This window comes from Grampus griseus (genome assembly GCF_964374135.1).
Source record: "Grampus griseus genome assembly, chromosome: 16".
Classification (NCBI taxonomy): domain Eukaryota; kingdom Metazoa; phylum Chordata; class Mammalia; order Artiodactyla; family Delphinidae; genus Grampus; species Grampus griseus.
This window is the reverse complement of record NC_139010.1, coordinates 14,565,779-14,580,005: the sequence shown is the minus strand read 5'-3', so window position 1 is coordinate 14,580,005 and position 14,227 is coordinate 14,565,779. Positions and strand designations below refer to the sequence as shown.

The 14,227-nt window shown below is 39.0% G+C and overlaps 1 long non-coding RNA gene across 1 annotated transcript in view; it reads left to right on the top strand.

The window, feature by feature from the left end:
* LOC309834727 overlaps window positions 1-12,852 on the top strand; it is a 31,231-nt gene extending 18,379 nt beyond the window's left edge. Inside the window, exon 3 of the long non-coding RNA XR_014297882.1 lies at window positions 12,718-12,852. This is a non-coding gene — a long non-coding RNA (uncharacterized lncRNA). The remainder of the gene's footprint in view (window positions 1-12,717) is intronic.
* Window positions 12,853-14,227: the final 1,375 nt, after the last annotated feature.

Genomic DNA, 14,227 nt, shown 5'->3' with positions numbered 1-14,227 from the left:
TGTCCTGAAGAATGTTCCATGAACACTTGAGAAGAAAGTGTATTCTGTTGTTTTTGGATGGAATGTTGTATAAATATCAATTAAGTCCGTCTTGTTTAATGTATCATTTAAAGCTTGTGTTTCCTTATTTATTTTCATTTTGGATGATGTATCCATGATGAAAGTGGGATGTTAAAGTCCCCTACAATGATTTTGTTACTGTCAATTTCCCCTTTTATGGCTCTTAGCATTTGCCTTATGCATTGAGGTGCTCCTGTGTTGGGTGCATAAATATTTACACTTGTTATATCTTCTTTCTAGATTGATCCCTTGATCATTATGTAGTGTCCTTCTTTGTCTCTTGTAATAGTCTTTATTTTAAAGTCTATTTTGTCTGATATGAGAATTGCTACTCCAACTTTGTTTTGATTTCCATTTGCATGTAATATCTTTTTCCATCCCCTCATTTTCAGTCTGTATGTGTCCCTAGGTCTGAAGTGGGTTTCTTGTAGACAGCATATATACGGGTCTTGTTTTTGTATCCATTCAGCCAGTCTATGTCTTTTGGTTGGAGCATTTAATCCATTTACATTTAAGGTAGTTATTGATATGTATGTTTCTATTACCATTTTCTTAATTGTTTTGGGTTTGTTTTTGTAGGTCTTTTCCCACTCTTGTGTCTCCTGCCTAGAGAAGTTCCTTCAGTATTTGTTGTAAAGCTGGTTTGGCGGTGCTGAATTCTCTTAGCTTTTGCTTGTCTGTAAATGTTTTAATATCTCCGTCGAATCTGCATGAGATCCTTGCTGGGTAGAGTAATCTTGGTTGTAGGTTTTTCCCTTTCATCGCTTTAAATGTGTCCTGCCACTCCCTTGTGGCTGGTGGAGTTTCTGCTGAAAGATCAGCTGTTAACCTTACGGGGATTCCCTTGTATATTATTTGTTGTTTTTCCCTTGCTGCTTTTAATAATTTTTCTTTGTATTTAATTTTTGATAGTTTGATTAATATGTGTCTTGGAGGGTTTCTCTTTGGATTTATCCTGTATGGGACTCTGATCTTCCTGGAGTTGATTAACTATTTCCTCTCCCATATTAGGGAAGTTTTCAACTATAATCTCTTCAGATATTTTCTCAGTCCCTTTCTTTTTCTCCTCTTCTTCTGGGAACCGTATTATTCGAATGTTGGTGTGCTTAATGTTGTCCGAGAGGTCTCTGAGACTGTCCTCAATTCTTTTCATTGTTTTTTCTTTATTCTGCTCTGTGGTAGTTATTTCCACTATTTTATCTTCCCTGTCACTTATCTCTTCTTCTGCCTCAGTTATTCTGCTATTGATTCCTTTTAGAGAATTTTTAATTTCATTTATTGTGTTGTTCACCATTGTTTGTTTGCTCTTTAGTTCTTCTAGGTCCTTGTTAAACATTTCTTGTATTTTCTCCATTCTATTTCCAAGATTTTGGATCATCTTTATTCTCATTACTCTGAATTCTTTTTCAGGTAGAAATAGAATTTCTGCCTATTTCCTCTTCATTTGTTTGGTCTGGTAGGTTTTTACCTTGGTCCTCCGTCTGCTGTGTGTTTTTCTGTCTTCTCATTTTGCTTAGTTTACTGTGTTTGGGGTCTCCTTTTCACAGGCTACAGGTTCGTACTTCCTGTTGTTTTTTTTTTTTTTTGCGGTATGCGGGCCTCTCACTGCCGTGGCCTCTCCCACCGCGGAGCACAGGCTCCGTACGCGCAGGCCCAGCGGCCATGGCTCACTGGCCCACAGACCAGGGCACGAACCCGTGTCCCCCGCATCGGTAGGCAGACCCCCAACCACTGCGCCACCAGGGAAGCCCCTTCCCCTTGTTTTTGGTGTCTGCCCCCAGTGGCTAAGTTTGGTTCAGTGGGTTGGGTAGGCTTCCTGGTGGAGGGTACTGGTCCCTGTGTTCTAGTGGATGAGTCTGGATCTTGTCTATCTGGTGGGCAGGACTGCATCCGGTGGTGTGTTTTGGGGTGTCTGTGACCTTATTATGATTTTAGGCAGCCTCTCTGCTAATGGGTGGTGTTGTGTTCCCGTCTTGCTAGTTGTTTGGCATAGGGTGTCCATCACTGTAGCTTGCTGGTCATTGAGTGGAACTGGGTCTTAGCATTGAGATGGAGATCTCTGGGAGAGCTTTTTTCACTGTTTGATATTACATGGAGCTGGGAGGCCTCTGGTGGACCAATGTCCTGAACTTGGCTCTCCTACTTCAGAGACACAGGTCTGACACCCAGCCGGAGCACCAAGACCCTGAGGGTGACGTGAGGGTCCTTAGCTTGAAACTCTGTCTGGGTCTCCCAGGTCTCCCAGCAAGGGCGGAGCAGGCCTCTGCGGTTCCTCTTTTCTGGAGTTACATTATTCTCAGTTCGTATAGGAGGTATTTGGAGAAATCGTGGCACTGAGTGAGAAGCAGGTTTGAGGGTGTGCCAGGGACCTGTGCTCATTTGTTGCTGGGTGCTGCTTAATTACCGGAGAGTTTCTCTTGAGGATTTTTAGACTTCTTTGAGTCCAGACCTGTCTGAAGCAAGGTCCTGGAATAACACTGCACCGTGTGTGGCAGATGGCAGGCAGGACATCGTGGCAGTCTTCACTCTGTTTGTGTTCTTTTTGACGATAGACATTCTGACAGGTTTGAGTTGATATCTCATTGTGGTTTTGATTTTTATTTCTCTGATGGTTAACGACGTTGAGTGTCTTTTCATATGCTTCTTGGCCATCTGTATGTCTTCGTTGGAAAAATGTGTATTCGGGTCTTCTGCCCCTTTTGAAATCAGATTATTTGGTCTTTTGATGTTGACTTGTATGAGGTGTTTATATATTTTACATATTAACCCCTTATCAGTCATATCATTTGCAAATATTTCCTCCCATTCAGTAGGTTATCTTTTTGTTTTGTTGATGTTTTCCTTTGCTGTGCAAAAGCTTTTGGGTTTAATTAGGTCCCATGTGTTTATTTTTGCTTTTATTTCCTTTGCTTTAGCAGACAGATTCAAAAAACGTGACTACGTTTTATATCAAAGAGTGTTCTGCCCAACAAGTGCATTTTAAATGCATCTTCTCATTTGGTGAGACCACTCGCTTCAAGAGCTTGCAGGTGCTTCAGCCCAGTTCAACAGGTCCCAGGTCATGGGATCTGCTAGAACACTCGTGATGTTCTGGCATCACACAGGAAGGTCTTCCCAACAGGTTTTATCCAGATAAATTCATTATTTATATTGTCAACTAATTTATTAGATATCTTTAAACAATATATTTCTGATTTATTGACCTATCTCAGTTAGTGTGGTACAACATTGAATTGTTATTTTTCTGCTATCACACCCCTCAAGACCTATGTTAAATCTCCCTTCCCTCCTGTACAGCAGATCCCTTAATAGCAACTTAGGAAAAAATAATAATTTCCTGGTCGTTGGTTATTAGAAGACTGATTTGTTTGAAACTTCAATTTCATATCTGATTTCAAAATTTTCCTTTTATAGGGACTGTAGTGTGTGTGTGTGTGTGTGGGTGAGGGAGAGGGTTATAACGTGCTCTTTTAATTCTGTATCCCCCTTCATCATACTGGGGGACTGAATGAGCTCATTTAGCCTTTTCCTCTCCCTTTGGGCTCTAACCCTTCATTGTGTTGGAACAGGGAGGAAGGAGAAAGAGGGCAAGAGTCTCTTATCTAAGTGACTGGTTGTGTTGTTCTCTCTGTTGGTTGGTGATGCTTTTCTGGCCAACACTGCCTGTGGGGCCACTGAAGCCCACTGTGTGGCAAGTGTCTAAATGCTGGGTCTTGTGGGGTAACATGCCTAAAGGGGAAATCCACCCCAGTGTTGGTTCCTTGTTGTGGGAGATCTCACTATGATTGGACTTCTCCCAGTCTCCCTGCTCCCAGCTCCTGCTCCAGGTCATTCACTGTCACCTCCCATCCTGTTGTCAGTGTGATTCCCTTCTGTAGCTGAGACTCCTGGGTGGCTCCTTGCAAGACGATTGAATCCTACCTACATTGAGTGAAGTCTGCTTGACCCACAAAACCTCACACATTTTAATCAATTCAAACATTGAGAGCAAAGCTGCTTGGAAAGTAATTAAAAGCAAATAAATTGGAAAGGAAGAAGTAAAGCTGTTATATATTTACAGATGACATTTTTGTGTACGTAGAAAATTCTTTGAATTGACAAAAAAGCTGCTATGATAAATGAGTTTATCAAGGTTGCAGGATATAAGGTCAATATACAAAAGCTAACCGTATTTCTATAATCACCAATTGAAAATTGAAATATCATTTATAATAATATCAAAAAATAAGAAATACTTAGGAAGAAATTTGACAAAAGATGTGCATGACCTGCACACTAAGAACTCCAAAACATTGCTGAGAGAAATTAAAGAGGACCTAATTAAATGGGGAAAATATATCATGTTCATGTATTGAAAGACTCAATGTTAAGTTGTCATTTCTCTCTAAAATGACCTGTAGATCCAACATACTCAGTTGAAATCCCAGAAGGATTTTTTGTAGAAACTGTTAAATTGATTTTAAAATGTATATGAAGAAGCAAAAGACATCAAATAGAACAATTTTGAAAAATAAGAGCAAAGTTGAATGACTAACACTGCCTGATTTCAAGACTTACTATATAGCTACCATGATTAAGACAGTGTGGTATTTGGTATTATGATAAATAGATCAATGGAACAAAATAGAGTACAGAAATAATCAATACAGAGAAACTGATTTTTGGTAATGGTGCCATGACAATCAAATTGGGAAAGAATGATTTAAGAAATGGTGCTCAAATAATTGATACTTACATGCAAAAAACCCACCTTCAACCCATATATAAAAAAGAAACCAGAATGGATTATAGACCCCAAATGTCAAACCTAAAACTGCAAAACTTCTAGAAGAAAACATAGGAGAAACTCTTAGCTTGAATTTACTAATATTTTGGAATATTTACTCCCAATTCTTTATGAATGCATGCATGTGTGTGGTGTAATTTTTTAAGAAAATGGGATCATGGTATCCATAATATTTTTCCTTCTTTTAAAAACCTTTCCCCAGTTTTACTGAGATATAATTAACATATGATAAACTGTACATATTTATAGTATGCAATCTGATGAATTTTGACATATTTATATACCAGTGAAACCGTAGCCACAATCAATGCAATGAATATATCCATCACCCCAAAGCATTTCCCAAAGGTGGTCCTTCTCTAGTGGCCCTTAATATCTCTCCTTTTGCAACCTCTCTGCCCTGTTCTGAGGCAATCACTGATCTCTTTCCTGTTATTATTGATTCATTTTCATTTTCCAAATTTTACATATATGGAAACACAAACTCCTTCCAGAGAGGGAAATACGCTGAAAAACAAGGACTAGCCTAGTGGTCTTCACCTCTGTGTGTTCACAGCACAGTTTTGGGGTTCTTTTGTTTGTTTTCTTTTTAGTGAAGTATAGTTGATTTACAATGCCATGTTGGTTTCAGGTGTACAGCAAAGTGATTCAGTTATACATACATACATATATTCTTTTTCAGAATCTTTTCCATTATAGGTTATTACAAGATGTTGAATATAGTTCCCTGTGGTATACAGTAGGTCCTTGTTTATTTTATATATATAGTAGTATATAAGTGTTAATCCCAAACTCCTAATTTATCCCCCACCCCTTTCCTTTCCCCTTTGGTAACCATAAGTTTGTTTTCTATGTCTGTGAGTCTGTTTCTGTTTTGTAAATAAGTTCATTTGTATCATTTTTTAAGATTCCACATGTAAGTGATATCATATGATATTTATCTTTCTCTTACTTCACTTAGTATGATAATCTCTAGGTCCATCCATGTTGCTGCAAATGGCATTATTTTGTTCTTTTTAATGGCTGAGTAATATTCCATTGTATATTTTTTATCACATCTTTATCCATTCATCTGTTGATGGATACTTAGGTTGCTTTCATGTCTTGTCTATTGTAAATAGTGCTGCTATGAACCACAGCACAGTTTTAATACTGTGATCCATGACATAAGATTTATTGAGATTAAATGTTGAAGAAATCAGCGTTAACAACAATTTTATTTATATCATTATAATATATAATTAAACATATAAGATTATTATATCTAATGTATAATTAAATATCTAAAAAATATATACTGTTTTACAAAAGAGCTCTACTAGGTGAATTCTGACCCTTGAAAAATACACTTAAAAATACTTAGGAACTAGAAAAGATTCTTGATGATATTTGACAATCAAGAGCACATATTTATTAACTGACTGTCCTTGCATAATGCTACCAGAATATGCATAGGACATCATATAGGTTTTCATAGAGGCTTTGCACCTCTGGAGAACAGGCTGAGAAGAAAAAAAAGACTTCTCTGCTCAACGTCATTAGTCATTGGGGAAATGTAAATAAAAACCACATTAAGATATCATTTCACACCCATGAGGTTGGCTACAATTTAAAAAGAAGAAAAAATCAGAAAACAAGCTTTGGGGAAGATGTGGAGAAATTGAAACCCTTATACATTGTGGAGGGAGTATAAAATTGTTCAGCTGCTATGAAAAACAGTTTGGTGACTCCTCTAAGTTAAACATAGAATTACCATGTGATTTAGCAATTCCACTTCTGGAGAAATGAAAGCATCCACTACCAATTCTACACAAAAAAATTGAAAACAAGTTCTCAGACGAATACTTGTACATGTATATTTTTAGCCCCACCAGTCACATTAGCCAGAAGGTGGAAATAGCCCAAATGTTCATCAACAGATGGATGGATGAACAAAATGTGGTATATCCATATAATGGAGTATTATTCAGTCATGAAAAGGAATGAAGTACTGCTACATGTTACAACATGGATGCACCTCAAAAACATTATACTAAGTAAGAAATGCCAGATGCAAAAGGGCCACATATGCACGATTCCATTTATATGGAATATCCAGAATTGGTAAATCTACAGAAATAGAATGCAAATTGGTGTTTGCCAGGCCTGGAGAGAAGGAGGAATGGGGAGCATATGCTTAATGGGTATAGGGTTTTGTTTTGGGGAGATGATGTTTTGGAACTAGATAGGGGTGGTAGTTGCACAACACTGTGAATGTACTAAATGCCACTGAACTGTATACTTTAAAATGGTTGATTTTATCTTACATGAATTTAACCTCAATTAAAAAAATCTTTTGTTGGGTTATTGTAAACATATAGAAAAGAAGAAAGATGTGATCTGTGACCCATAAGGAGTGCTGCAAATATTGTTCTTATACTTGTAAAAACATACCTGTCTAGGGCCCCATTCCCTCATGTCCCTACCTAGGCATAATCTAATATTATACATTTAACTGGGCAGGTGTTGTGTTTTTGTTTTAAGTTATCTCTTTCAGCAAGTGTTTGCATTTAACTCAAGAATTTGCAAACTTAAATCCAGTAGGATTATAATGGAGGAAATTCAGGAAAGGTGGAGGAACATACCTTGGTCATATTTGGGCTCCAGTGAGCCCCTCTCTGAGCTGTATACCTCACTATGTAGGGAGTTGGCTTTGTTCTTTATCTTATGTGTGGTTGGTCCTGTCGTCTTTTACAGAGTATGAGAATTTGTTTGGTTGCTTGGGCAAAATTTCAAGCAATCATATATTTTTTAAATTTAATATTTATTTATTTATTTATTATTATTATTTTTTGCGGTATGCGGGCCTCTCACTGTTGCAGCCTCTCCCGTTGCGGAGCTCAGGCTCTGGACACTCAGGCTCTGCAGCCATGGCTCACGGGCCTAGCCGCTCCACGGCATGTGGGATCTTCCCAGACTGGGGCATGAACCTGTGTCCCTGTGTCCCCTGCATCAGCAGGCAGACTCTCAACTACTGCGCCACCAGGGAAGCCCTAATATTTATTTTATACTGGGTTATAGTTGTGTTAGTTGTGTTAGTTTCAGCTAAGTGAATCAGTTATACATATACATATATCCATTATTTTCAGATTCTTCTCCCATATAGGTTATTACAGAATATTGAGTAGAGTTCCTGTGCTATACAGTAGGTCCTTGTTGATTATCTATTTTATATATAGCAGTGTGTATGTGTTCATCCCAAACTCCTATTTTATCCCTCCTCTCCGCGTTTCCCCTTTGGTAACCGTAAGTTTGTTAGAAAAATCTGTTTATGTTTTGTAAATAAGTTCATTTGTACCATTTTTTTAGATTCTATATGTAAGTAATATCATGTGATATTTGTTTCTCTGTCTGACTTACTTCACTTAGTATGATAATCTCTGCGTCCACCCATGTTGCTGCAAATGGCACTATTTCATTCTTTTTGATGTCTGAGTAATATTCCGTTGTATATGTGTATCACATCTTCTTTATCCATTCCTCTGTCAGTGGACATTTAGGTTGCTTCCATGACTTGGCTATTGTGAATAGCGCTGCAATGAACGTTGAAGTGCACGTATCTTTTCGAATTATGTTTTTTTCCGGGTATATGCACAGGAGTAGGATTGCTGGATCACATGGTAGTTCCATTTTTAGTTTTGTGAGGAACCACCATACTGTTCTCCATAGTGGTTGCACCAATTTACATTCCCACCAACAGTGTATGAGGATTCCCTTTTCTCCACACCCTCTCCAGCACTTACTGTTTGTAGACTTTTTTTTTTTTTTTTTTTTTTTTTGCGGTACGCAGGCCTCTCACTGTTGTGGCCTCTCCCGTTGCGGAGCACAGGCTCCGGACGCGCAGGCTCAGCGGCCATAGCTCACGGGCGCAGCCGCTCCGCAGCATGTGGGATCTTCCCGGACCGGGGCACGAACCCGTGTCCCCTGCAGCGGCAGGCGGACTCTCAACCACTGCGCCACCAAGGAAGCCCTGTAGACTTTTTGATGATGGCCATTCTGACCAGTGTAAGGTGATACCTCATTGTAGTTTTGATTTGCATTTCTCTAATTAGTGATGTTGAACATCTTCTCATGTGCTTTTTGGCCATTTGTATGTCTTCTTTGGAGAAATGTCTATTTAGATCTTCTGCCCATTTTTTTATTTTTATTTTTTTTTGATATAGAGCTGCATGAGCTGTTTGAATATTTTGGAGATTAATCCCTTATCAGTCGCTTCATTTGCAAATATTTTCTCCCATTCTGTGGGTTGTCTTTTCATTTTTTTTTTTTGCGCTATGCAGGCCTCTCACTGTTGTGGCCTCTCCCGCTGCGGAGCACAGGCTCCGGACGCGCAGGCTCAGCGGCCATGGCTCACGGGCCCAGCCGCTCCGCGGCATGTGGGATCTTCCCAAACTGGGACACGAACCTGTGTCCCCTGCATTGGCAGGCGGACTCTCAACCACTGCGCCACCAGGGAAGCCCTGTCTTATCATTTTGTTTATTGGTTTCCTTTGCTGTGCAAAAGCCTTTAATTTGGTCCCATTTTTTAATTTTTGTTTTTATTTTCATTACTTTGGGAGGTGGATGCAAAAAGATACTGCTGCAATTTATGTCAGAGAATGTTCCACCTATGTTTTCCTCTAGGAGTTTTACAGTACCTGGACTTAAATTTAGGTATTTAATCCATTTTGAGTTTATTTTTCTGTATGGTGTTAGGGAATGTTCTAATTTCATTATTTTACATGTAGCTGTCCAGTTTTCCCAGCACCACTTACTGAAGAGACTGTTTTTTTTCCATCTTATGTTCTTGCTTCCTTTGTTGTAGATTAATTGACCATAGGTGCGTGGGCTTAACTTCTGGGCTTTCTATCCTGTTCCATTTATCTATATATCTGTTTTTGTGACAGTACCATACTCTTTTGATGACTGTAGCTTTATAGTGTAGTCTGAAGTCAGGCAGCCTGATTCCTCCAACTCTGTTGTTCTTTCTCAGGAGTGCTTTGGCTATTCAGGGTCTTTTGTGTTTCCGTACAAATTAAAAATTTTTTTGTTCTAGGTCTGTGAAAGCTGCCATTGGTAATTTGATAGGAATTGCATTAAATCTGTAGATTGCCTTGGGTATTATACTCATTTTGACAATATTTTTCCAATCCAAGAACATGGTATATCTTTCCATCTGTTTGTGTCATCTTAGATTTCTTTCATCAGTGTCTTACAGTTTTCAGAGTACAGGTCTTTTGCCTCCTTAGGTAGGTTTATTTCTAGGTATTTTATTCTTTTTTTTTTTGGCTGCACCACGTGGCATGTGGGATCTTAGTTCCCTGACCAGGTATTGAACCCACAGCCCCTGCAATGGAAGCATGGAGCCTTAACCACTAGACTGCCAGGGAAGTCCTGCTAGGTATTTTATTCTTTTTGATGTGATGGTAAATGGGATTGTTTCCTTAGTTTCTCTTTCTGATCTTTTGTTGTTAGTATATAGGAATGCAAGAGATTTCTATGTATTAATTTTGTATACTACAACTTTACCGGATTCACTGATGAGCTCTAGTAGTTTTCTGGTGACATCTTTAGGATTTTCTTTGTATAGTATCATATCATCTGCAAACAGTGACAATTTTACCTCTTTTTTTCCAATTTGTATTCCTTTTATTTCTTTTTTCTTCTCTGATTGCCATGGCTAGGACTTCCAAAACTATGTTGAGTAAAAGTGGCAAGAGTGGACATCCTTGTCTCATTCCTGATCTTAAAGGAAATGCTTTCAGTTTTTCCCCATTGAGAATGAGGTTAGTAGTGCATTTGTCATATATGGCCTTTATTATGTTGAGGTAGGTTCCCTCTATGCCCATTTTCTGGAGAGTTTTTAATCATAAATGGGTGTTGAATTTTGTGAAAAGCTTTTTATGCATCTTTTGAGATCATATGTTTTTTATTCTTCAGTTTGTTACTGTAGAGTATCACACTGATTGATTTGCATATATTGAAGAATCCTTGTATTCCTGGGATAAATCCCACTTGATCATGGTGTTTGATACTTTAAATGTATTGTTGGATTTGGTTTGCTAGTATTTTGTTGAGGATTTTTGCATCTATGTCCATCAGTGATATTGGCCTGTAACTTCCCTTTTTTTTGTGGTATCTTTGTCTGGTTTTTGGTATCAGGGTGATGGTGGCCTCATAGAATGTCTGAGTGTATTTCTTCCTCCACAGTTTTTTGGAAGAGTTTTAGAAGGATAGGTGTTAACTCTTCTCTAAATGTTTGGTAGAATTTGTGAAGCCATCTGGTTCTGGACCTTTGTTGGAAGATTTTTAATCACAGTTTCAATTTCAGTACTTTTGATTGGTCTGTTCATATTTTCTATTTCTTCCTGGTTCAGTTTTGGAATGTTGTACCTTTCTCAGAATTTGCCCATTTCTTCTAGGTTGTCCATTTTATTGGCATATAGTTGCTTGTAGTAGTCTCTTGTGATTCTTTGTATTTCTGTGGTATCCATTGTTACTTCTTTTTCATTTCTAATTTTACTGATTTGAGCCCTCTCCCTTTTTTTCTTGAGGAGTCTGGCTAAAGGTTTCTCAATTTTGTTTATCTTTTCAAAGAACCAGCTTTTAGTTTCATTGACCTTTGTTCTTTTATTGTTTTCTTCATCTCTATTCATTTATTTCTGCTCTGATCTTTGTGATTTCTTCCCTTCTACTCACTTTGGGTTTTGTTTGTTCTTCTTTCTCTATTTGCTTTAGGTGTCAAGCAGTAATTTTAGTGGGGTGAAGAAAAACTGATTTAGAACTGTAGTGAGTTCAGAAAAAATAAAAATGACTGTTAGTTTTATCTGGCTTACATTAAAAATGAAAGCACCTTTTTTGAATCCTTTGGGTAAAATGTATATTCCTACAGCCAGGTTGCTTGTGGAACTAAATAGAAGACTGCCATGAGAAAAGAGTCATTATTTTTTGAGCCACTAAAATCTTAGCATTTCAGCATCTTTGAGATACACCAACATTGGAGAGTTTTGGTAATTTTTTGTTTAAAAAGTGATTGATGACTGTAAGAGGAAACCAGGCAGGCTTCATATATCCTACCCTTTGGATGTCATAGATAATAAAGGTAAACCTTATTAGCTAACTTATATCTAATTGTGATTCTGATGCTTGACGAGCTCTACCCATATGGAATTTGAGGCCGTGAGAACAAAGTTACATAAACGACAGAGAGTGTACAAAGGAAATTAGAATAAGCGTGGTCCCTGTTAATATCTACACTTGTGTAAATGAGAAATTTGAACTTGGTTTTTTTTTCCTTCCTAGCTAAAGAACTGATAAATGGTTGGTTCTGTGGGGAAGTGATTGTGTATTTCGGCAATCTGCCTCCCAGGAGGAATTTGCCAGGTCTAGCAGAATGTCATAGCACTGCTGTAGCTGAAAACAAATATTAAAGAAATGCGTTACTGTAGGTGGAATAAAATCTGAAAATCACCTTCAGTCTCTTTCTAACTTTATTTTTAATCAAGTCTCCTGGATGAAACAACATGTCTATGATTAGTTATATGAAATTGCTAATTTCTTGTGGAAGCAGCACATTAGTCTCTTGACTTTAAAGCTTCCAAAATGATACAGCAAAACCTGCAGAATTTGAGGCTAAATATCTATGTTTTATCCTGTGATGAAATCTTTTCTTCTTACCTCTCCTCAGAGTACAGATTAAATTCATCATCATTTTCAGTTTCTGCTTTATCAAATGTTTATTGACCATTGAGTCTGTGCAAGGGATGCAGAGCAATATTTTATAAGACACAATCTTTTTTTTTTTTTTTTTGCGGTATGCGGGCCTCTCACTGTTGTGGCCTCTCCGGTTGCAGAGCACAGGCTCCGGACGCGCAGGCTCAGTGGCCATGGCTCACGGGCCCAGCTGCTCCACGGCATGTGGGATCCTCCCGGACCGGGGCACGAACCCACGTCCCCTCCATCGGCAGGTGGACTCTCAACCACTGAGCCACCAGGGAAGCCCCAAGACACAATCTTTTAAATAAATGATTTTATAATTTGTCTGGGGAGATGGTTGTACTTTGTTGGATAATGTTCCTCCCATCCGCACTCCCAAATTCAGGTCTTTCCTGAAACCTCTGAATGTGACTTTATTTGGAAATAGGTTGTTGCAGGTGTAATTTGTTCAGAAGAGGTCAGATTGGAATAGGGTGGGCCCTTAATCCAATATGACTGGTGTCCTTATAAGAAAAGGAAAAGAGACAAAGATGCTATGTGAAGATGGAGGTAGAAATTGGAGTGATGAGTCTATAAGCAAAGAACTCCATGGTTCGCTGGCCACAGCTGAAGCTCTGAGAAAGTCATGGCATAGATCCTGCTCTAGAGCCTTCAGAGAGAGTGTGGCCCTCCATTCACCTTGATCTCAGACTTCTAGCCTCCAGACCTGTGAGACAATATATATCCTCTGTTTTGAGCCACCAAGTTTGTGGCACATTGTGATAGCAGCCTTAAGAAACGAATACAGTAGACATAAAAAAGAAAGCTCCTATTATTAAGCACCAGTTACATTCCAGGTCCCCTGTCTTCGAGCTGTTTCCTGCCCTAAGGTATCTTCACCATCACCCCCGGAGGAGCAACAAGAGAGCAAGAGAGGCCTAGCAACTTGCTCAATATCATTCAGCAAGTGGCTCTAACCCTTGTCAGTTTTACTCAAGTGACCATTCGCCTAACCATGGGAGGAAGCCCATATGGCAGGCAGGAGGCAAAATGACAGGCAAGAGGGGACAGACCCCGAAGCTCGCACTAGCCCAGGTGTCCAGGTGTCCATGAAGAGAAATTGCCTGAGGTCTGTCCATAGGATGGGCTGCTACAGGAGCACAGAAGAGCAGAATGCGACAGCAGGCAGTTGTATGGACAAATCTCTAATGCGTTCTGCTGAGTGAAAGAGGCAACATGCAAGAGAGGACATACTATATATTGATAGTTCCCTCTCTCCAAAGTTCTAGAATAGGAAAAACTAGTGTGTAGTGGAAAAAAATAAAAACAGTGGTTTCCACCTCTGTTGTAGATTCTCTATGGAGAACTTGACGCCGGGGTCCCTGACCTTTGGTGGTTCAGGGGGGCAGAGACAGATCCAAGCCCGGCTTCTCACACACTGGGTAGCCGTCTCTGTGTACGCAGCTGGGAGTGGAAGAGTATAAATATCACTAGGCCAGGGACCATGCCAGTTTTAGGACCATCATTTTCCAGGGACTGCCACCGTTCCTGGCTCATAAATGTGTGTCCCTCAATAATTATTTGTGGCATAAGAGAATCCACTTGTGAACAGGGTATTGTCTACGATGTTGATATTCATTATCCTTGAATTCCCAAATTTGTGCCACA